The sequence below is a fragment of the Scyliorhinus torazame genome, chromosome 13, assembly GCF_047496885.1.
Source record: "Scyliorhinus torazame isolate Kashiwa2021f chromosome 13, sScyTor2.1, whole genome shotgun sequence".
In the NCBI taxonomy this organism is placed as follows: domain Eukaryota; kingdom Metazoa; phylum Chordata; class Chondrichthyes; order Carcharhiniformes; family Scyliorhinidae; genus Scyliorhinus; species Scyliorhinus torazame.
In genome coordinates this window covers 186,107,926-186,131,864 of record NC_092719.1, presented here as the reverse complement: position 1 = coordinate 186,131,864, position 23,939 = coordinate 186,107,926, and the positions used below count along the sequence as shown (strand labels likewise).

The 23,939-nt window shown below is 50.1% G+C and overlaps 1 protein-coding gene and 1 non-coding gene across 3 annotated transcripts in view; one reads left to right on the top strand and one right to left on the bottom strand.

The window, feature by feature from the left end:
* Positions 1 to 1,168: 1,168 nt before the first annotated feature.
* Positions 1,169 to 23,939, top strand: part of pparg (peroxisome proliferator-activated receptor gamma) — a 198,438-nt gene continuing 175,667 nt past the window's right edge. For both annotated transcript variants that reach the window (XM_072472581.1, XM_072472580.1), the window contains exon 1: positions 1,169 to 1,437. The gene's annotated coding sequence lies outside the window, so the exon portion shown is untranslated. The remainder of the gene's footprint in view (positions 1,438 to 23,939) is intronic.
* LOC140388708 (U2 spliceosomal RNA) lies at positions 4,636 to 4,825 on the bottom strand. The gene has a single exon (XR_011934263.1). It is a non-coding gene; the product is annotated as a U2 spliceosomal RNA (small nuclear RNA).

The window sequence follows — 23,939 nt, the reverse complement described above, 5'->3', positions numbered from 1 at the left end:
ATGCATCCATTTTGGCGGGGTTATTGAGTTTTACAGCAGTGGTGTGTCCTTTCGAATTTGGGAGAGGAATGAAAATCCAAGAGCATAAGTTATGACCGTATTGTGGAACAGTTGTCAGTAGAAATGGGCAGAAAAAATGTGAACACGGTAAGTGGAGGCCGGTGCACATCAAGGAGAGAGAGCAGAGTGGTGACTCTGAAAGGCTGAGTGGAGTGGATGGCAAAGGGAAAGGGGAGGGAGGAAAATGAGGGGCAGAAGGAAGGAAAACTGGATAACAATGAGGAAAGTCGGGGGAAAAGTGGAAGCAGTGGGGGAGGGGGGCACAAGAAAAGCAGGGAGCAGAATGTTAAAGATACAATACCATTACATTTTTAAGATTAAAATCTATTGAAGCATAAATAAAGCACAAAATGAATCTAAATGCATGTTCATATGGAAATTTGATATATTTTTTTCAAGAAATGCAGTACCAGTTTCGAGTGTATTTATTTTATATTTTCCCCTTTAGGCTTTCCTTATAGACGCATATTTTGCACCCCCCTCCCCCGCATTACAAAATGTTCTGATGCATGAGAATACCCCAAATCTCATGCGGATAACCCTGCGATGCGTTTCTTGCGCGTTCATCATTTTCACTGCTCCGTGGCTATATTTTACAACCTAGACTTCTTACTATGTTTACAAGTGAAGGAACGTAGCGCAGAATAGCAGTTTTAAAATACAAAAATTCAGCACGCCGAAGCCACCCCTGAACGCGGGAGTAACATTACTGCTGTTCGGATGGAAATTCCAAGTCCCCTTCCTCTTTCAGTTTGAGGAACTTTAAAATAAAAGCGAGGATCTTGACAACTGAGAATAGAAGTGGTCCGCCGACCACAACGCGTGATTGGGGGGGGGGGGGGGGGGTTTCGCAACAAGTGGCGCCTTGCGGTCAGCTGGGAGGACGAGGGAAAGCCGACGAGGCGGCTGCACCCTGACTGACCGAGCGAGCCAGCCAGGGAATGAATGAGCCTCCCGGGCGCGGTGTGCGGACCTGCTGCTCCTCCCCGTGAGTGAGCCAGGGGGCGCGCCTGCTCCCTGCTGGCGGCCGCGCGCCCTGCCTCGGCGCGCGCGCGCGCTCTGTGGCAGCGGCCACGGTGATTGTGACGCCGGCTCCCACCCTGTGACAATCGCGCTTGTTGCCACTGGGAGCGCGTGGCTGGAACCCTGTGACAGTGGTGCGCGCCCTCCCCCTCGACAGGACAACCCCCGCTGCTGGAGCACCTGAGGCCCCAGAGCGGAGCCAAAGCCACCCCGGGCTTTGGTAAGAGGCGGCTGGATTGGCCGGCGAGTTTTATTCTGCTGGGACCGGGGGATGAGGTGAATTCCGCTGCGGACAGGAGCTGTCACGGGAGTGGAAGTGACCGGAGATTCTCGCCGAATACTTGAAGAGTCAAGGTTAGTGGTGGCGGCGGAGTTAGCAAGCGCTGATGTGACAGCCGGTAAATCAGTCCATCCGGATGGAGTGTGAGTGAGGGGAACAAGTGTCACAAGGTGCTTAAATGTCGAGTAACTTTCTCACGGCGAGTGGGTGGGGGGAAAGCACTTTGCAAAGGATACTTTATACCGAGGACTTTCTCTCCGACTGTGTTCCAATCACTGCTCCTGAAAGCGGGCGGCGGCGACGGGCGGCGGCGGCGGGCGGGGGGAGAACGAACTTGGAAGATGAGAGCAAAGTACTGCGGATGCTGGAAGCCAGAAGTTGCCGGGGGGACTCAGCGGGTCTGGCAACATCTGTGGAGAGAGAAACAGGTTTTCCAGTCTGAAGAAGAGTCCTGCCGTTACGGAACGTGTGAACTCTCTCTCTCTCTCTCTCTATACAGGTGTCACCAGCACTGCTGGAGCTTTTCTACTCTGAGAGGACACTATTATCGCCCTCTTGAGAGGGGGAGGGGGGTCTGGAATGCTTCATTCACTTTCAAAATTAAATTACGGCTATCTATTTTCGCTTTTGGTTTATTAATTAGATGCTTTGGACTATTTCTTCGAGCTTGTTTCAGCAGCCCTAAATCTTGTAAACATTACACAGAACAAGGTAACCCCATTTGATTTGCTCATGACGAGGCAATAAATCATCTAGCTGTGGTCATTTAGGTCACCATCCCTGATACTTCGACTTTGTCTCTGAGGATGGAAGTTATCTAGAATTACCGATGTTTGTCCATTTTTGACTCGTTCAAAATCTTGTAAAGCAAGTATTATCCAGTGGTCTGAGCATTTTCTAATGATAAAACAAGTTGAAATTGTTCTGTGAAATATTACTGATGTTACCATTCATAGACAATGTGTCCATTTAGTATTTAGGTGCTTAACCATTTTTGAAATAAATCCAATAATGACATTAAAACATCAGATAAAGAAATTACATTTGAATGTTTTGAATTCTTACTAATAACACAACTCCATTTCAAACCAATAGAGTACAATCTGGACGCATGTTGTACATTTTACACTGAAGGTCTGATGAAAGATCACAGACCGGATTATTTTGGAGAATAATCTGAAGGTGGGACAGTTTCTGAGTCCCAACTCTGCTTTCTGCCATCGGCTTAATTTTACAGGAGCAGAGGCCGCCTTCAAATTCACCTGTGGGTGGCCCAGCAAAGCAGGAGGACTAATCACCGTACCCAAAGTGAAGGGCAGCTGGCAACACCACTGTCAAAGTTGTGTGATGATGAGCTGAATGGAGCATGAGAAGGATGCACAAGATGGAGACGCAGTACTGATTATGGGACCAGCAGCAAATCCTTCAGCCCAGCACTATCTGGTGGATCTGTCTGCTGGCCCTTCCTTTGCAGGCGGGTGGATGATGGCTTGATGATTGCCAATTTGGTCGTGCAAAGTGAAAACTGTGAAAACCGCATCTCATGGCCTCTCTGGCCTCCTGCTGCGTTCTTTCTCCTCCTCTGAGTAACAGAACTGCAGACAAAGCAGCCATCCCGTGCATTATCGGCAACATTCTTTTCCATTCTTAAAAGAAAAAGCCACTAATTGGCTCAAAAATTGTCTTGCTGCCATTGTTGGGTAGGTCACTGTCATCTTCCAGGAGTCGCCTCTAGAAAAGTTTCAAGGAGGCTAGAACACTTTTGTTTCCAAATAATTAATTTTAAGGAATTCATCTCCAATTGTATTTAAGTTACTAACCCAGAAATCACACAAAACAAAACTTTCACTGTCCTACTGAGAAATGGGAGGTTGGAATGCTTCATTCATTTTTCCATGTTAAAGATGACTATATATTTCCACTTCTGGTTTATTAACTTGATATGTTGCATTACCTCAATTAATTAGTGAAAATATTTTTTGAAGCCAGAAATGTCAACTTCTCCGAGAACAAGCTAAGCTGATCTGATAACTCATGACCCAGTATCAAATCGCATCATAATCTTTATTATTGTCACAAATAGGCTTACATTAACACTGCAATGAAGTGAAAATTCCCTAGTCACCACACTCCGGCGCCTGTTCGGGTCCACACAGGGAGAATTCAGAATGTCCAATTTACCTAACAACACATCTTTCTGGACTTGTGGGAGGAAATCGGAGCACCCAGAGGAAACCCACGCAGAAATAGCTGTGGTATATCACGTTAGCCATGTTTACAAACCCATCCCATCGTGATACTTTATGTTGTACATTCTCCCCCCCCCCCCCCCCCGTACCCACTAAATCGATTTCTCTCACCACAGATGCTGCCGAATGCGCTGAGTATTTCCTGCATTTCTGGGGGGTTTTTGTCTGGCAGTATTTATATATAAATTTGGCAGTGGGCATTAAATGGAACCAATATATTTATTGATGCCCCATATCTTTTGCAATGCGTACAGTGAGTATTTTAATTAAAAAGTGACAATCTACCATTAAGTACAACAAAATAGCCCTTTTTTTTCAAACTCAACCATCTTATAAGATATAAAATGAAAGATTATACTTCTGGTTGTCCCCTTTGGTTTTGCCTAACCTACAACCGCTTACATGATGTCAGACTTTCATCCTCAGGAAGTTCACATTTTAAAAAGGGAATAGGGACAGGACTTGCAATGTTATATTGAAAGCACACCTGAAGAAATTGACACAAAATCGACAAAGTAAAATGTACCTACTGTGTCACCTGGACTTTCAATATGTTGTATATTAACTATAAATTAGTAGTTAGTTTGGAGCAGCGGTCTTTATACATCGGTGGAAATCGGGGGGACCTCTATAAATATTGGCCCGCTCTCAACCTTTCATCATGTGTTTCGAACAAAAACATCAGTTTTCAAAAGAAAGACAATTTTACCATTGAAGAAAATCTTATTGTTTCTTGAGCTGTAAATTAATAAGTTGTAAGTCATCCAATTCAAGCCACTATGGTCACAATATGCGATGTACATCATTCACAGGTTGAGATCTGAAGACTGGGATTCATCTGCTTTTGTTAAAAGAAAGAAATTTATGGTTTCAGAACAGACAGATGGAACAAATAGTATCAGAACTTCAGAAACTCAATTTGGGTTCTGATGTGCTAATCATATAATTTACCATAACATGACTCTTTCTTGATGTAAATTATCTAGTGGATTTGCTTTTTTTTTGATTTGTCTTTATTTTTATTACTTTTTCTGAGTTACCAAGCCAGGGCTCAGAGTGTGGTCAGGGGCGAACCCCTAATCCAGCTCCTTGCCTGCTCCAAAAACCAATTCAAATTGAATCCAATTCATGGTCCCCACAAGAGAGACATACCAGATCTGAACCAAAAATGCTCCTACTACACTTGATCTTAGCCAAAAGGCCGAGAAGCTTGATTTGTCTTTATAACACAATATAATAAAACCACTATTTGCATATTTCCTATATATTGCTACTAACGATACAATTCACTGAACAAGTATCTACATTTTCAATTTTAATTTGTTGTGATTTCATCCTTTACATCATTCCTGAAAGATTAAATTTGAGAGTGGGCATTGCTTAATGGGGACTTGTATCTAAATTGTTTTTCAACTGAGTGTTGTGAAATCTGCATTATTAGTCATGTGGGATGGCAGTCAATTTCCTTCAGTATGCCCGTCCTTTCCTATGCTCCTTCTCCTGGTTGGGGTATAGTGCCATAGGTTTCAGCACCCCTTTAATAAATGTCCAAAAGGGAAATGTCTGAGTCAACCTAAAATGAGGTATTTAAAGCCAGCTTTAAAATTATTGCTTAAATAAAGACTTGCTCTCACCTGCGTTGTAGCTTTTTGGTGACGTATTCCTGATGTAATTGGTTTCTGTAACTTTCCAGGTAAATAGCATGTTAGGTTACATTATTCACTTGGGAAATTTGTTGATTTGAACTGAAAAATATAAAGTTTTTAAATTAATTTGCAGAATTCATACTGTGTTATGCAATGTGCGTTACCAGTGTGTGGGCAGCATGTTAGCAGAGTGGTTAGCACAGATGCTTCACAGCCCCAGAGTCCCAGCTTTGATTCCTGGCTTGGGTCACTGTCTGTGCGGAATCTGCACATTCTCCCCGTGTCTGCGTGGGTTTCTCCAAGTACTCCGGTTTCCTCCCACAATCCAAAGATGTGCAGGTTAGGTGGATTGGCCATGATAAATTGCCCTTAGTGTCCAGAAAAAAGGTCAGGTGGGGTTACTGAGATGGGGTGGAGGTATGGGCTTAAGTAGAGTGCTCTTTCCAAGGGCCGGTGCAGACTCGATGGGCCGAACGGCCTCTTTCTGCATTGTAACTTCTATGATTACATTGTATGTAATTACATTGACATGACATCCCGTACTGGCTGAGGTTATTCATGAAGGCCCGCCTTCTCAACCTTGTCCCTCGCCTGAGGTATGGTGATCCGGTGTGGTGATCAGGTTAAATCACCACCAGTCAGCTCTCCCCCTCAAAAGGGAAAGCAACCTATAGTCTTCTGGGGCAAGGGTGACTTTACTTATTTAAGTAATGTGTGGTTTCAATATACAGGCAAACTCCAGTTATAAGTTCCTCCTATCTGCTTCCCAGGTGCAATATATCATTCGTAGATACGCCCAATCAAATATGCAATTGGAAGTAAAAGGGAACATGTAGGAGGGGAGGAGAAGGAAAGCAGAGGATGAGCGGGGAGTAGAGATGGAGGTGAGGGGAATTATGGAAGAAAGAATGTGAGAGATAGAGTAGGTGAGTTGGAGGGAAGATCAGGGAAAGGGAGGGAAGGAAGAACAAACTGGGGTTGGGGTTTTCTGTGAATGTTCCTGCTCCGTTTGCATTCTCAAGTCTGGAAGGATTCATTCTACTGCCTCTGCTGAGTAGGAGAAGGAAATCCATTGAGGAGTTGGGGTAAGATTCCAATAATTATGCTCCATGCAGAGGAAAGTTCAATGAACATTTGTACTGCTGTCCTGGGAATTCTGGTCATGGAGCAAAGAAGTTTGGTCCAACCAGCATTTCCATTCTGGGGGTTGAGGGGAGCGCTGTACCTCTGTTCAATTGATAGCTGGCTATGGGTATGGTTATAGTGAGTAAGAACACTGGTCCAATTTAGATATTCCTCCTGTGTCGGTAGTTGTGGTGAAAGTTGAATATTGTGTCTATACAGTCTTAAGCATTTCTGTTGAATGGTGGGATTGGAGGGATATTCCGAGCTTGCTGTTCAATTCAGGAATTGGTGCTGACCATGTTCTTGAGGGAAATAAATCTCCTGTTCTTACCTGATCTGGCCTAAATGTGACTCCATGAGTGTCACTTATGATGTGATTGACCCTTATCCGCACTCTTAACTGAAGTGGTGTAGCTAACCACTCTGTTCAAGGTCCACACCCTATGAATTAATATAAGCATTGGCTGATGTAACGGTGCTTTGTTCGGCGACTTTATGTTACTTTGCTCAATGCTGACAGAGTATATGGACTCATGATTTGCTGTTCAGTGACTGGGCAGAGTGGTTGCTGTTGCCTTGCAGTTTGAATTCTGGGTTTGATGCGAGAAGATGTAACAAAAGTACAGAAGAGGATTTTGTTTTCTCTGAGTTCCCCTTAATGAATTGATGACAGCCGAGTTTGAGGTGTTGAATTGCTGTGATTTCTGGCGATTGAAAAATTCTGTGAGCAACAGGTTTATGGTGTTTTAACCCAGTTGTCTTACTATTGCCACAAAAGTACAGGACAACACCTTCGCGATTATCACTGACTGCAGCTCAAAAAACACTCATCAATCAGTCACTTTGATTTGTGCAATATATGGTTCTGATTTTCATGATTGTGAACATCACATCCCTATATCGTCCCTGTTTTCACGTGAGCAATTGTTGCATCTTTGGCGGATATAATTATGGGCACGATTTAGCTGAATGGGAACAGAGACCTGTAGGGACCCTGTTTCGTCGGGTGTTTCCTGGCGCTCAGAGCACCAAGAATCGCCACGCTATTGGTTGCCCATTCGAGTAGATATGGGGCCTCAACAGGGAACTCCCCGACAAGGCCGCATTGTTTCTGTACTGAGAAGTTCCGCTCGCCAGAGTGCAGAATGAAAATGGCGCCCTGATCCCTCGAAACCCCCCCCCACACCCCTGATGTGACCCCCGAACACCCCAAAGCCCCAACTCCCCTATGAGGGGATTCTCAAGCCCCCCTGCACCCATGCAGTTTACCCCTGGCCCATTCCGCAGCATGGAGAAAATGCCAGTTTGGCACTTTGGCAGTACCAGCTGGCACTGCCCCTACCAGCCGGCAGTGCCAATCTGGCACTGCCAAAGTGCCAAGCTGGCATTTACCCAAGGTGACAGGCTGGCAGTGTGTAGGGGCCCAGATGGCACCAGCAGTGCCAGGATGCCACCCTGTCCAGAGGGAATGCACCTGAGGGCCTCCGATCTATCCCATGGGAGACCCCCACAAGTGCAGTTCCCCTATGTGGAGACCACCACTGAATGGCACTTGCCCAGATCCAAGGCGAGGGGGTTAGATCACATCGCCGTGGGTAGATCGTAGGAATGCATATTAGAGTGAGACGAGCTTTCTTGTCTAATATGCAGGTTTGCCAAAAATTTGTCCGCCCACAATGGGTGGGATTCACATCACAACTTCTCTCGAGTAAGTGTTAGATCACTTGAGGCAAGGCGAACCGGGTAGATCCCAGAAGCGGGATCAACCGGTCGTGTTGTGCCATGCCGCGCTGCCTTTTGGGCATAACACGGCTGGTAGCTCGAGCCCGTTGTCTGAGAAAGGCGCATTTATTTTGACAACTCCTCAAACAGCTTTCAAATTCGGGTTGTTATTGTATTGCCTCGTGGGTTTGCAGGTTCAGCTGTCACCATTTAAATGGATCATTAAGGGTACATTGTGGGAGTGGTCATGTCATTCTAGTTGTTGTCCTCAGTATTTGCTGGGTCAGATATGCCCCATCAGTTAGGTTTTTTCCCATAGCTGTCAGCTCAATTTTATTTTGTGTACGTCTTACAGGAGGTGTGGAATGGGAAGGCGAGCAGGTTCAACAAGACCTCGGGTATTGAAAAAGGATTTGACCAACAATTTATCCTCCGCCAATTTTAGAATAGAAATAAGGAACAGGGAGAATATGATCAATTAGTCAAATCAGAAAGATAAATAAAAAGAAGGAAGGGATGATTTGGATTGAGCAAGAAAAATGAGAAGGGAAGGAAAAGGGTACGTTGAAAGGACTAGCCTAGAGCAGCATGGTGGTGCAGTGGGTTAGCCCTGCTGCCTCATGGCGCCGATGTCCCAGGTTCGATCCCGGCTCTGGGTCACTGTCCGTGTGGAGTTTGCACATTCTCCCCGTGTTTGCCCCCCACAACCCAAAAATGTGCAGGCTTAGGTGGATTGGCCACGCTAAATTGCCCCTTAATTGAAAAAAATTAATTGGGTACTTTAAATTTATTTTAAAAAAGGACTAGCCTTAAGGTTTTGCACCTGAACGTGCATAGCATTTGAAATAAAATGGATCAATTAGTTGCACAGATAGATGTAAATGGATATGATATAATTGGGATTACGGAAACATGGCTCCAAGGTGACCAAGGATGGGAACTAAACATTGAGAGCTACTCAGTTTTTAGGAAGGACAGACAGAAAGGAAAAGGTGGTGGAGTTGAATTGTTGATTAAAGAAGATATTGTTACAGTGTTGAAGAAAGATATTAGTACAGATGACGTGGAATCTGTCTGGGTGTGGTTAAGAAATATCAAGGGGCAGCACGGTGGCACAGTGGGTTAGCCCTGATGCCTCACGGCGCCGAGGTCCCAGGTCTGATCCCGGCTCTGGGTCACTGTCCGTGTGGAGTTTGCACATTCTCCCCGTGTCAGCGTGGGTCTCTCCCCCACAGCCCAAAGATGTGCATGATGGTATGAGGCATGAGCTGGTAATGATGGACCGGGTAACATTTCTGCAAGGAAGGACAGCAGACAGGCAATGGCAGGCATTCAAGGAATAAATAGGTGAACGACAAAAGTTTTATTCCTATTTTGCACAAGAGTAGAAAGGGAACTGTGGCCAAACCATGGCTTAGAAGGGAAATTAGAGATAGTATTAGATTCAAAGAAGAGGCATACAAATTAGCAAGAAAAAGCAATAGACCTGAAGATTGGGAACAGTTTAAAATTCAGCAAAGAAAAACCAAGGAATTGATTAAGAAGGGGAAAAAGGAATTTGAAAGTAAACTAGCGGGGAACATAAAAACTGACTAAGAATTTCTACAGGTGTGTAAAGAGAAAAAGATTAATGTAGGCCCTTACAGACAGAAACTGGGGAATTCATAACAGGGAACAAAGAAATGGCTGAGGAACTAAATTTGTACTTTGCTTCTGTCTTCACAAAGGAAGACATGAATAATTGCCAGACGTGCTGAGAAGCACAAGTTTTAGTGAGGAGCTGAAGGAAATTAGTATTAGTAGAAAAATGGTTTGGGGATAGGATTGAAGGCGGACAAATCTTCAGGCCCTGATAATTTTCATCCCAGAATACTTAAGGAAGTGGCCCTAGAAATAGCAAATCCATTGGTGGTCATTTTCCAAAATTCTTTGGACTCTGGAATGGTTCCTACAGATTGGAGGGTTGCAAATGTAACCCTACTATTCAAAACGGGAGGTAGAGAGAAAGCAGGAATGTAAACTATCGACCAGTGAGCCTAATGTCGGTAGGGAATGTTGCTGGAGTCCATTATCAAGGATTTCATAGCACAGCATTTGAAAAGCAGTGGTGTAATCAGACAAAGTCAGTATGGATTTACGAAAGAAAAATCATGCTTGACAAATCTACTAGAATTCTTTGAAGATGTAACTAATAGAGTTGACCAGGGAGAACAGGTGGATGTGGTTTATTTAGACTTTCAGAAGGCCTTTGACAAGGTCTCACATAGCAGATTAATATGTAAAGTTAAAGCGCATGGGATTGCGGGTAGTGTCTTGAGATGTATAGAAAGCTGGTTAGCAGACCGGAAGCAAAAAGTACGAAAAGATGGGTCTTTTTACGCGTACATAAAAAGCAAGAGGGTAGCCAGGGAAAAGGTTAGCCCACTGAAGGACAGGGAGGAAATCTATATGTGGAGCCAGAGGAAATGGGCAAGTACTAAATGAATACTTTGCATCAGTATTTACCAAAGAGAAGGAATTGGTGGATGTTGAGTCTGGAGAAGGGTGTGTAGATAGCCTGGGTCACATTGAGATCCAAAAAGACGAGGTGTTGGGCGTCTTGAAACATATTAAGGTGGATAAGTCCCCAGGGCCTGATGGGATCTACCCTAGAATACTGAAAGAGGCAAGAGGGGAAATTGCTGAGGCCTTGACAGAAATCTTTGGAACCTCACTTTGATTTGGAGGAAAATGTAACTGGTCTGATTAGTAAGTTTGCGGACGACACAAAGGTTGGTGGAATTGCGGAAAGCGATGAGGACTGTCAGAGCATACAGCAGGATTATGATCGTTTGGAGACTTAGGTGGAGATCGGGGGGCGATTCTCCGATCACGGGACTAAGTGCCCTCACCGGCGCGTTTCACGACGGCGCAAAATGGCCCCGGCCCCAGCAGCGGCGCCGCGAGAAACGGGTTGGCGTGGCAACAGAGCAGCGACATCATTGCACGACGCCAGGATGACGCCGCGCGCCGTGTAATAGGAAGTGCGCGATCGGCATACAGACACTGAAGTCGGAGATGGATGAGCCGCGCCGCTCCCCGCTTCCGGGACAGCGACCTAGAGGCACTGCTAGACTCAGTGGAGGAGCGCAGGGCCATCCTCTTCCCCAGACGTGGACACCGGCAGCCGTGCAGCACCTTGAGGCGGGGATGGTGAGAGGTTGGCATGGCGGTCTGCACTGTGGGGCACATCCCCCGCTCGGGAGACCAGTGCAGGCAGAAACTGCACAACCTCACGAGGGCTGCAAGGGTAAGTACCCTGAGACTGCCCCCGGGCATCGCCCCACCTGGTCGTGTCCCCCCCCCCCCCCCCCACCTGCCCACGTTTGGGGGGGGGGGGGGGGGCCTGGGGCCTGACGTTGCACCCGGGACATGTGGAACCCCCCCCCTCCCCCCACCCCGTGGGCAGGTGCCATGGCGTGGGTCCGAGTGTCCCCACCTAGTGATAATGGTGCTTACATGTGTGCGTCCTGCTGATGACCGCCTAACCCTGAGTTTCATTCCCACCCCCCCCCCCCCCCAGGGCAAGACTGCTCACAATCAGAGGGAGCGTTCAAGAACTGGAGGGGGATCACCTGAGCTGCACCCCCTCACCGTCCCATGAGCAGAGGGCTCTGGACCTTGCTGGGGGGGGGCCGCCAGCCGGGCGGTCGCGCCGTGCCAGGTCGGAGGGAGGCGCAGCACCAGGTGAGAATCCCCTGTCTGCATGCAGTCCCTCAGCCCATCACTACCCGCACCTCCACCCCCCTCACACTCCACTCCGCACCGCCTGACACTGCACCACCCCCACAGTCCACACCCTCACACCCCACCGCCTGACACTGCACCACCCCCACAGTCCACACCCTCACACTGCCCCCTCCACCCCCTCACATACCCGCTGTCTAACGAAATGTGCCTTACTGTGTTCTCCAGGGCCAGAAGAGCACTGTCGTGGAACTGCTTGGTCACCCCGCTGCCCAGCTCCAACCTCTTCTGGCCACAGGGACGCAAGGGACAGAGGGGAACGATCACGGGCAGGAGGGCCCTCCTCTGAAGCCGGGCTACCGAAGGGTTATGCACAAAGGACAGACAGAGACGTCAGGACGGACAGTCATGACATATATGACAGTGAGACGGACGAGAAGGGTACAGCGAGCGACAGGACAGCCCCTCAGGACACTGACGCACAGAGGACACTGCGACAGACGAGGCACATGGGTACGGCACCTGGCATGGACCGTGGACTGAATGCACCGGGCCAAGGTTCGAGCCAGGATACCCCAGACCTGGGGTCAGACGAGGACCTAGCGGCCGCGGCACTGCTGTCACCCACATCAACCATCGCAGATACACTCACCTTGGTTGGGCAAGTAAGTGATGAGGCATCTGGGTCACTGACTGGTGCGCACCACACAGCCGAACCGGTACAGCAGGTGGAGGCAGGAGCAGCCGAGGAGCTGGACGGTCGGAGGGCAGCCCAGGCCCAGCACCCAGCTGCCGCCCAGATGGTTCCCGGGTTCCTGGGCTTTCCAGGCCCAACCACTGACCTGATGCATTTGCAATCCCAGGGACCAGACAACGGGATGGCAGCTGTCTTCCGGCAACTGCAGACGCAGCTGGAGGAGTCCATCCGTGTCCACGAGCAGGTATTGGTGCCGGTCATGGCGGCCACCCAGGCCGACACCGCACTGGTGGTGTCTGCAATGGGGGCAACGGTTTTGGCCATGGGTCAGGTTCTTCAAGGCATGGGGCTTAGTGTGCACGCGTCATCCGTGGCCCACGACAGGGCTGCCCTCTCACAGGCAGCCATGTCCCAGAGCCAGCTGGACATTGCCGCCGTGCTCCGGGGTCTGGCCCAGTCGCAGCAGGCCATGGCCCTGTCCCAGCAGGCCATCGCTGAGAGCATCGGCGGCCTTGCCCATGTGATGGATGGCGCCGCACAGTCCCAGCGGGAGATAGCGCAGTCCCTGACAGGAATGTCGCAATCCCTCAGCTCCATCGCCGGGAACGTTCAGACCCTGGAGGATTCCACAGCAGGCCTCCAGGACTGGCAGCGCCAGGTGTCAGTGGTGCAACGGGGCTTGCCTCCGCACGCACCACCGTCCCATAGAGAGGCCCGGGGGCCACCGGGCTCCCCGAGGGAGGAGGCGGTCCCGGTGCCTGTTCCGGTTACTCCAGCAAGGGAGGGACCGTAACACTCGGACACCCCCGTTCTGTCCCTGGTGCATCTGGTGGGCAGCGGGCAGAGGAGGGTGGCACCATGCCATCCAGCACGCCCACCGAACAGCCTGGCCCATCCAGGCCAGGCCACCCCAGGAAACGCGCGTCGACAGGGAGCCACGTCGAAGGGCAGGATTCTCAGCAGTCCGCCTCCACTCCTGCTGTACCATCTGGGGAAACACCTAGACGTACTGGTAGGGCCCGTAAGGCCAAAACGTTAGACACGTAGTAAGTTGGCACAGGTGCAGGGCACAGATTAGTAATAGGGGCTTGGACACTTGTCTTTCAACGTCACTATTAAAGTTGTTACACCAAACCCAGATGTGTCTGTCCTATGTCTGGTGCCTGGGGTGGACATGAGGGGGCCCGATGATGATGGTGTTCGAAACTCATTACAAGGGTGAGGCTGGGTGTGCCCCCCCCCCCCCCAAACCCAAGCACGCCGTCGTCCTCCGCTCCGAAGTCCGCTGCCCCACATGGACATGTGATGGAGTGTCCGTGACGCATAACTGGGACACCGAGGTGGTGGTGTTCAGATATGGCCATGAGTCAGACATTCCGTAGCAATCCGTAGCTCACAGCTCATCGCAGAGCAAGTTGTCATCATCCAACATGGCACTGTCCACATCCCCTTACGGAAGTAAATGTGTTACGAGATTAACAAATTGCCGCAGGTGTAGGGGTGCGTGAGAGTGGTGCTGTGGGTGGTAGGGTTGTGCGCGATCAACGGTGCGAGTGCCCTGCACAACAATTCCCTTCCCCCAAGTGTGCGAAATGTGCGCCGACCAATGCCTCGGGTGCTCGCTGTCCCAGCCGGTGGCGTCGTGCGGCCACCCGGCCATATCCCGCACCCCGGTGGTGTCTGTGCCCTGCCGCCCTCCCAGCCTCCTCCTCCTCCTCCTCCTCCTCATCCTCTTGTTCAGAGGCGTCGCCCTCATCGGGCTCACCTGCTTCATCGTCCTCCATGACATCGCCCCTCTGTTGGGCAATGTTGTGCAAAACGCAGCATGCCACAAAGATTCTTCCGACCCTGTCGGGGTCGTACTGCAGAGCGCCTCTAGAGCGGTCCAGGCACTGGAATCTCATTTTGAGGAGGCCGAAGCACCTCTCCATGACACCCCTGGTTGCAGCATGGGCCTCGTTATCGCGGGTCTCCGCGTTGGTCTGTGGCCTCCGTATAGACGTCATCAGCCGCAACGGATAACCCCTGTCGCCCAGCAACTAGCCCCTCATCCAGGGGGGGTGACCCACGACAATAGCGGGTATGAAGGACTGCGCCAGTATGAAGGCGTCATGCACGCTGCCCCGGTATTGGGCGCACACGTGCATTATTCCCATTCGATGGTCGCAGACCACCTGGACGTTCATTGAGTAGTTCCCCTGGGCTGTAGGGGCTGTTTAGCGCAGGGCTAAATCGCTGGCTTTGAAAGCAGACCGAGGCAGGCCAGCAGCACGGTTCAATTCCTGTACCAGCCTCCCCGAACAGGCGCCGTAATGTGGCGACTAGGGGCTTTTCACAGTAACTTCATTTGAAGCCTACTTGTGACAATAAGCGATTTTCATTTCATTTCCTGTTCAGGAAGACGTCCCTGTTCTGCGATGGTGCACGCAGTTTGACGTGCACACCATCAACGACGTCTTGGACCATCGGGATCCCGGCCACTGAGGCGAATTGCGCTGCCCTGGCAGCCTGGTGTGCGCGATCCTCTGGGAAATCTATGTATCTTCCCACGACGGCATACAGGCCGTCGGTAACGTCCCGGAAACACCGGTGCACCAATATCTGAGAGGTTCCACATAGGTCCCTGCTTGGCGCCTGGAAGGAGCCCGTCGCAAAAAATTGAGGGCAACCGTGACCTTCACTCTCACAGGTATGGCATGTCCTCCCCCCCCCCCCCCGCCCCCGCTCCACATGGTGCCAGGTGCGCCATTAGGTGGCATATATGTCCCACCGTCTCACGGCTCAATCCGAGTCCCCTCCTGCATGCTGCTTCCGTAAGGTCCTCAAAAGAAATGCGGTCCCGGTACACACGATGCCGCATGTGATGCCTCCGCCGTCTTGGCACGACCACCTGCTCGTGCTCCTCCCCTGGTGCCCCATCAGGATCTGAGTCGTCGACCTCTTCCTGGCCGATGACGTGGGGGTCATTTTCACACTCCGCCTCCTCTTGGACCTGTCGTGCGTGATGGTCTGCAGCAGGAGCGCCTGGCACGGGGCCCTCTGCAGCCACTCCCTCTGCAGCATCCTCACTGGGTCGCCCGCGCCGAATGTCAATCTGCATGGCAGCCGCTGCCACCACGGCGGCGAACATGGTGGCTGTTGTGCAAACATCACGAACTTGAAGGGGGGGTGGGGGGTTGGGAGGGAGAGGCAACGACATTTGTAAGGAGGGCGCTTTGGCACGTAGGCAGCCAGGGCCCTTTCGATGAATGGTGCCCCGGCTGCCTGGTGACAGTTCATTCATGCACGCACCGTTACACCTGCCCACAGTATCCGTTTCCTGCCCAGTTCACCCCGTCCCCCCTCATCGCAGCACCAGCGGCCACAGCCCTTCACCATGGCCTCGAATTGGAAGGGTGTCTTCGCCACCTTCCTGCTACCGCACTCCAGCTGGGGTCTCGGTCCCGTGGAGGCCCCCCCCCCCACCCGACAGGATGCTGGCATCATTTGCACCACCCCCTCCTCCTTCCCCCTTCTCATTCCCCCACCCCTCCCTCTTCCCTTTCTCCTTTCCCCCCCCCCCACACCCCTTCCCTCTACTCCTTTCCACACCCCACCCTCCTTAGACCTGTCCTCACCCCCCCAACCACCCCTCCCCCAAACCCTCCTCCCACAATCCCCTCTCCAACCCCCCCCCCCCCCCCCCCCCAATGGGGGATCGCGGCATACGCTTCAGAGAGCCCTCCCTCCCCCCCCCACCCGCCATCACCGGCCGTTGACGCAGCTTCCTGATTCCTGGGATGGGCCCGCCCACTCACCTCCCTCATCCACATCGTCAGCCAGCACGTCAGGCTGACGAATGTATTTCGTAGGGGTGAATGGGGACGGCGTTACCTGGGGTCACGCCATCGGGACTTCGGCCCATCCGGGCCGCAGAATAGCGGGGGGCAGGGAGTATCGCCTCTGTTGCTTGCTCGGCAGATTCTCCGGCATGCGCGGCGCCGACCTCGATGACGCCGTTCTCGCCGGTTGGGAGAATGGCGGACTGGCGTCGCAAGAAAAAGTGGCATGCACAGCGATTCTCCCAGACGGCGTGGCATGGGAGAATCGCCCCCATGGAGTTTAATCCGGACAAATGTGAGGTGATGCATTTTGGAAGGTCTAATACAGGTAGGGAATATACAGTGAATGGTAGAACCCTCAAGAATATTGACAGTCAGAGAGATCTAGGAGTACAGGTCCACAGGTCACTGAAAAGGGCAACACAGGTGGAGAAGGTAGTCAAGAAGGCATACGGCATGCTTGCCTTCATTGGCCGGGGCATTGAGTATAAGAATTGGCAAGTCATGTTGCAGCTGTATAGAACCTCAGTTAGGCCACACTTGGAGTATAGTGTTCAATTCTGGTCGCCACATTACCAGAAGTATGTGGAGGCTTTAGAGAGGGTGCAGAAGAGATTTACCAGGATGTTGCCTGGTATGGAGGGCATTAGTTATGAGGAGAGGTTGAATAAACTCGATTTGTTCTCACTGGAACAACGGAGGTTGAGGGGCGACCTGATAAGAGGTCTACAAAATTATGAGGGGCACAGACAGAGTGGATAGTCACCCAGAGTAGAGGGGTCAATTACTAGGGGGCATAGGTTTAAAGTGCGAGGGGTAAGGTTTAGAGGATATGTACGAGGCAAGTTTTTTTACAGAGAGGGTAGTGAGTGCCTGGAACTCGCTGCCGGGAGGAGGTGATGGAAGCAGGGACGATAGTGACATTTAACGGTCGTCTTGACAAATACATGAATAGAGGGATACGGATCCCGGAATTATAGAAGATTTTAGTTTACACAGGCAGCATGGTCGGCGCAGGCTTGGAGGGCCGAAGGGCCAGTCCCTGTGCTGTACTTTTCTTTGTTCTATGTTTTTCTGATTGGCAAGCAGTGACTAGTGGGGTACCGCAGGGATCTGTGCTAGGATCCCAACTGATCACATTATATATTAATGATTTGGACGAGGGAACTAAATGCATGATCTCCAAATTTTCAGATGATACAAGGTTGGGTGGGAGGGTGAGCTGTGAGGAGGATGCAGAGATACTTCCACGGGATTTGACAGGCTGAGTGAGTTGGCACATGCATGGCAGATGCAATATAATGTCGATAAATGTGAGGTTATCTGCTTCGGTAGCAAAAATAAGAAGGGAGATTATTATTTGAATGGGTGTAAATTAAGAGAGGTGGATTCTCAGCAAGACCTTGGTGTCCTCGTGCATCAGTCGCTGGAAGTAAGCGTGGAGGTCCAGCAGGTAGTAAAGTAGGCAAATGATATGTTGGGTTTCATAGCAAGAGGATTTGAGTATAGGAATAGAGATGTTTTACTGCAATTGTATAGGGCAATGGGTGAGGCCACACCTGGAGTATTGTGTCCACTTTTGGTATCCTTATCTGAGGAAGGATGTTCTTGCAATGGAGGGGGTGCAAGGAAGGTTTACCAGGCTGATTCCTGGGATGGTGGGACTGTCAGATGAGGAGAGACTAAATTGGTTAGGATTATATTCATTGAAGTTTAGAAAAGTGAGAGGGGATCTCATAGAAACTTACAAAATTTTAACCGGAGGATTAGACCGGGTAGATTCAGAAATAGTGGGCGAGATTCTCCACTCCCGCGCCGGTTGGGAGAATCGCCTGGGCCGCCAAAAGTTCCCGGGACTCCGGTCCGACGCCCTCCCGTGATTCTCCCAAGCGGCGGGAACGGCCCGGTCGAGTTCCGCAGGCCGGAGAATCGCTGTAGACACCCAAAATGGCGATTCTCCGGCACCCCTGCTATTCTCAGGCCCGGATGGGCCGAGTGGCCAGGCCAAAAACAGCGGGTTCCCCCCAGGCGCCATCCACACCTGGTCGCTGCCATCGGGAACAGCGCGCGAACGCTGGGGGGGCGGCCTGCAGGGGGGGGAGGGGGGATCCTGCACCGGGGGGTACCTCAAATGTGGGGTGGCCCACGATTGGTGCCCACCGATCGTCGGGCCGTCCTCTCTGAAGGAGGACCTCCTTCCTTTCGCGGCCCCGCAAGATCCATCCGGCATCTTCTTGCGGGGTGGACTTAGAGAGGACGGCAACCACGCATGCACGGATGAGGCCCGTTATATGGCGCCGGCCACGTCATCTATGCGGCGCCGCCTTTACGCGGGCGACAAGACCTGGCGCGTGTAGATGACGCGGCCCCGATCCTAGCCCATTGTCGGGGCCTGAATCGGTCAGGAAAGGGGCCGTTTCGCGCCGTCGTGAACCTCGGCGGTGCGGCCACTTCGGCGCGGGAGTGGAGAATCCCGCCCAGTATATCCGATGGTGGGGGAGTAGTTGAGGCCAAAACGTTGTAATTTCAAAAGGAATTGATATAGCTCCTGGGGCCAAAGGGTTCAAGAGATATGGGAGGAAGGCGGGATCAGGGTATTGAACGTGATGATCGGCCATGATCATTTTTTCTTTATAACTTCAGAGTACCCAATTAATTTTTCCAATTAAGGGACAATTTACTGTGGCCAATCCACCTATCCTGCACATATTTTGGAACACGGGAAGAATGTGCAAACTCCACATGGGCAGTGACCCAGAGCCAGGATCGAACCTGGGACCTAGGCGCCATGAGGCTGCACTGCTACCCATTGCGCCGCCGTGCTGCCCCAGCCATGATCATAATGAATGCCAAGCAGGCTCGAAGGGCCGAATGGCCTCCTCCTGCTTCTCTTTTCTACGTTTCTTTAAAGTTTAAAAAATCTTGAAAAACAAGTTATTAGACCTTCTGCTGAGGCTTCACAGTTTCAGATACTTCCTTTCTCAACCAGAGATGTTGAGTGGCATTAAAGGGATCCTTACATTGTTAAGTGTAAGCTCTAACTTTCCGTGGTTAGTTTATTGCAGGCTTGTCCGACTTCTTTGTGCAGGGGGGCCTTGTTTGAAATGTTTTCCCACTCAAGGGGCCATGAACAAATTGCCACAAGATAAGGTTTGGCACAACATTAAGCATTGAATTTAAAAATGAAAATCAATGTCAAAGCAATAAATTGATGGACATAAAAGAGTAAATTAATAAAAATGACCATTTAAAAAGTGCCAACCAGCAGAATTCACCAAAGAACCTTTTTTGTCTTTTGACTTGAGCAGAGCTAGAGAGACAGACTAGGCCCCAAGTCATGTTCACCAAGGATGGGGAAGGACTGGGACACTGATGGCACACAAAGAAAAGCGAGGGTCAGAAACACGTTACATTTCAACCTGGGCTTTCTTGCTCTCCTCTGACCTACTTTTTGGATGGGTTTTACGAGAGTGCGTGTGCGCATCCGTGTCTGAGTCGTTCCCAGTCTTGGGGTTCTTTCTCTTACTCACACGCATTCATTCACTCACACAGACTCACTCACTCCCCACCCAGCCCAGGAGGTTTGGACATCTTACTGAGGCAGTATTCGAGACACTGTGAAGAGAGACACTTTCTCACTCCACCCCTGTCTGGGACTCCAGCTGTCCTGGGCAGGTGCTGTTGCTGCAGTTCTGCTGTTCCTCATGACCACCCCGGCTTGCTCCACTATTCTGAGCCCTTTGGGGGCAGATGCCTGCATGGGAGGGCGAGAGAGTGCACAGTCAAAGGCAGAGAAAGAGCGTGCTGTCAAAACCGAGAAACCACTCATCGGCTTCATGCCCCTCCAGTCCGAGGCTGTGTTTCTCTCCCGGATCTTTGCTGCTGATGCCTATGGGCAACAAATGCAGGAGAGAAACGGCCTGTGATTGGGGAAGTGCAGCTCCTTGCAGAACATTTCATTGAACCTAACTGTAGTTTGAACACTTGCTCCCACAGGTTAGATACAGAGGCTCGGGGTGCTGGGTTGTGGTCCGTGGGCCATGGGCTAGACAAGCCTGGTTTATTGCATATTTGCTGCATAAACACAATGATTTCTTGAACTTCACTCTGAGGTTGATAATGAATTGCTGTTCCTGCGGGGTATCTCTTCCTCTTCACAAATTGAGCAATTGATACACTAATAACAGCAAGTACATTAAACTCACTATTTTTTCCAGCAATTTCTGGGTTATTATGTTCACCACATGCGTAATGCTTTTGCAATTCTAAGACCACTCTCCATTTTTATGTATAATGCCTGGATTTTGCAGTCACTGCAATCGTTGAGATGTTTGCCACTGTTGAGGGGCACAACTTCCAGCAAGCACACTTATGCTGAGATCAGCAACTTGCGGTGCATCAGAATAGGCTCCAGAAGAGCCTACACTGCTGGTCCTGACATTACTATTCTGAAAGAGGCAGGGACGATTAATGCAGAAAATCTGCCTATTCACCCACAACTTGCATGGATTTGTACGCACAAAAGGTTAGTGCTGATGGGCACAGGTATAAGTGAACAAAGTTAGTGAATTCTATCAGACAGAGCATTGATCTTTGCAATAAAATGTTCTTTATTATTCCCCTGCCGGTCCCCTCCCTGGCACCTCCAGCCACTCTGGCTTCTCAGTCCTGTCAATAGCGCTGGTTGGAGGAGTTTGACGGGGTTGTTAATTTCGAAGGGACAGACCCCAGCAGACTTTTGAACTGTTATAAAAGTGTTAAATGTATTTTATAGTTAAAAACAATTTTTAAATTCAAAGTTTTTTTTTTTTAAACCCTTGTCTGAATGCAGACTTTCCACCAGCTTGTGATGTCAAAAGGGGACATGGTTTTGCTGATGGTGCACCACATGGAAGCCCATGCTGTTTGTTTATCCCAATACCCCTTCAACAAGAAGAGGAAGTTGTTCCTGCAAACTACAAGTCAGACAAGTTTATAGTTTTTGGTGCACTCAGGGGCATAAGCCACGGTTTCACTGTCAACAGAAAGATCCGAGTTAATACAGATATACTCTGTTTTCACTTCTCATATTTTTTAGTAGGTAATTAAGGATTGTGGAATTTTTGTAGTTTTCAAATCTTTAACTTTTTTTTAACTAAATGTCCTACTGGTTAGTCTGATTTATCACTCATTTCATAGAATCCCTACAGTGCAGAAGAAGGCCTTTCAGCCCATCAAGTCTGCACTGACCCTCTGAAAGAGCACTCCACCTAGGCCCACTCCCCCACAAACCTGTAACCCCACCTAACCTTTGGACACCAAGGGGAAATTTAACATGACCAATCCACCTAACTTGCACATCTTTGGACTGAGAGGGGAAACCGAAGCACCCAGGGGAACCCACGCAGAGAATGAGCAAGCTCCACACACACAAAGTCACCGAAGATCTGAATCGAACCCGGGTCCCTGGCACTGTGAGGCCCCAGTGCTTGCCACCATGCTGCCCTCAGTGTAACAAATAGGGTAGCACGGTGGCTAGCACTGTTGCATCACAACTCCAGGGTCCCAGGTTCGATTCCTGACTTGGCTCACTGTCTGTGCGGAGTCTGCACCTTCTCCCTGTGTCTGCGTGGGTTTCCTCCGGGTGCTCCGGATTCCTCCCACAAGTCCCGAAAGACGTGCTATTAGGTAATTTGGACATTCTGAATTCTCCCTCTGTGTACCCGAACAGGCGCCGGAATGGGGCGACACGGGACTTTTCACAGTAACTTGATTGCAGTGTAAGCCTACTTAAGACAATAAAGATTATGGGCGAGATTCTCCGCTCCCGCGACTAAGTGCCCATGCCGTTGTGAACGCCGTCGAGTTTCACGACGGCGCGAAACGGCCAAGATCGCGATCGATTCAAGGTCCGAAAATGGGCTCGGAGCGGGGCTGCGAGGACCTCTGGGGGGGGGGGGGGGTCGCGAAAGCAGCGTCGTCAGCGCGCACCGGGAATTGCCGCCACGTAAAAGCGGTGCCGCGTAACTGGCATCACTCGTGCATGCGTGGTCGCCGTCCCCCCCGAGGCTGCCCCGCAAGAAGATGTCGGATGGATCTTGCGGGGCGCGGAGGAAAGGAGGTCCTCCTTCAGAGAGGCCGGCCGGCCGATCGGTGGGCACTGATCGCGGGCCAGACCCCTTTTGAGTCCTACCTCGGTGAAAGAACCCTCCTCGCCCCCGCACAGGCCGCCCCCCCCCCCCCCCAGTGTTCCCGCGCTGTTCCCACCGGCATCGACCAGGTGTGGATGGCGCCGGCGGGAAGCCGTCGTTTTGGACAGGCCGCTCGGCCCATCCGGGCCGGAGAATAGCGGGTGTAGCGGAGAATTGCCATTTTGGGTGTCCCGGGCGATTCTCCGGCCTGCGCCGCGCAGAACTCGATGGGGCTGTTCTCGCCGCTTGGGTGAATAGCGGGAGGGTGTCAGACCAGCGTCGTGGGGAAAAATGGCGCGCCAGGCGATTCTCCCAGCCGGCGCGGGAGCGGAGAATCGCGCCCTATAACTATAAAAAAAAGTCTTGCGTGTTTAATTGTTTAAAAGTATGGTCGATGCAAAACTTTTAAGATTACTGTTAATCTGTCTAAATAAATAAATGCTCAATTTTAATAGTACTTTACTCCTAATTTATTTGAATTTATTGAGTGGAACATTTGTTTCCAGTCTTACTAGCATCAAGCAATCACACATCAAATTGAGTGCAGGGTGCAGGTTCGATATAGGGTGGTGCCCCTTCTACCAACTCCTCACAAGAACATTTTGAGCAACTCCATGTACCAAACCAATACATCATCATGGGCACCTGGAATAATCCTGCCTAGTTTGTGTCCAATTTTGAGCAGTTTCATGCTGTACATTTATTCTGCTGGGAGCTGGGATAAGGTACCCCAAGCCTTTCCTAAAAATGTGAAAGAAATTGTTGAACAAAATTGTTGCAATGCGGTGTTTTTCTGAAGCTCATGCTCGTCTGAAATGATGGGAGACTTATTTGGGACCTGGGTTTACTGGTTATACATGCTGAACTAAATTAGAGAGGTTACTTGTCTGGAATTCGTTCACTGATGCTGTGAGGCTTTTACATTTGCCACTGTGTATTTTTGAGAGTTTGATTGAAGTTAATTTTCGCTAAATGCACCAAATATCACAACATTATAGAAGTAAGGAATATCTACTACATTAATAAACATGCATGAGTTAGCACTTTTGACTGAAGTGTTTTCTTTCATATTTTAAATAGCTTTTGGAAAATATGACATAGGCTATGCATCTTTTCTCTATTGTGCATTAATATTCTGTTACTTCGTAGAAAGGATGGGCTGAATGATCTCCTGTCTTTTATGATTCTGTGTTGGCTCCCTTGAAAGAATTAACTACATTTAAGAATTAACTACAGGGGCTGTTTAGCACAGGGCTAAATCGCTGGCTTTGAAAGCAGACCAAGGCAGGCCAGCAGCACGGTTCAATTCCCGTAACAGCCTCCCCGAACAGGCACCGGATTGTGGCGACTAGGGGTTTTTCACAGTAACTTCATTTGAAGCCTACTTGTGACAATAAGCGATTTTCATTTCATTTTTCAT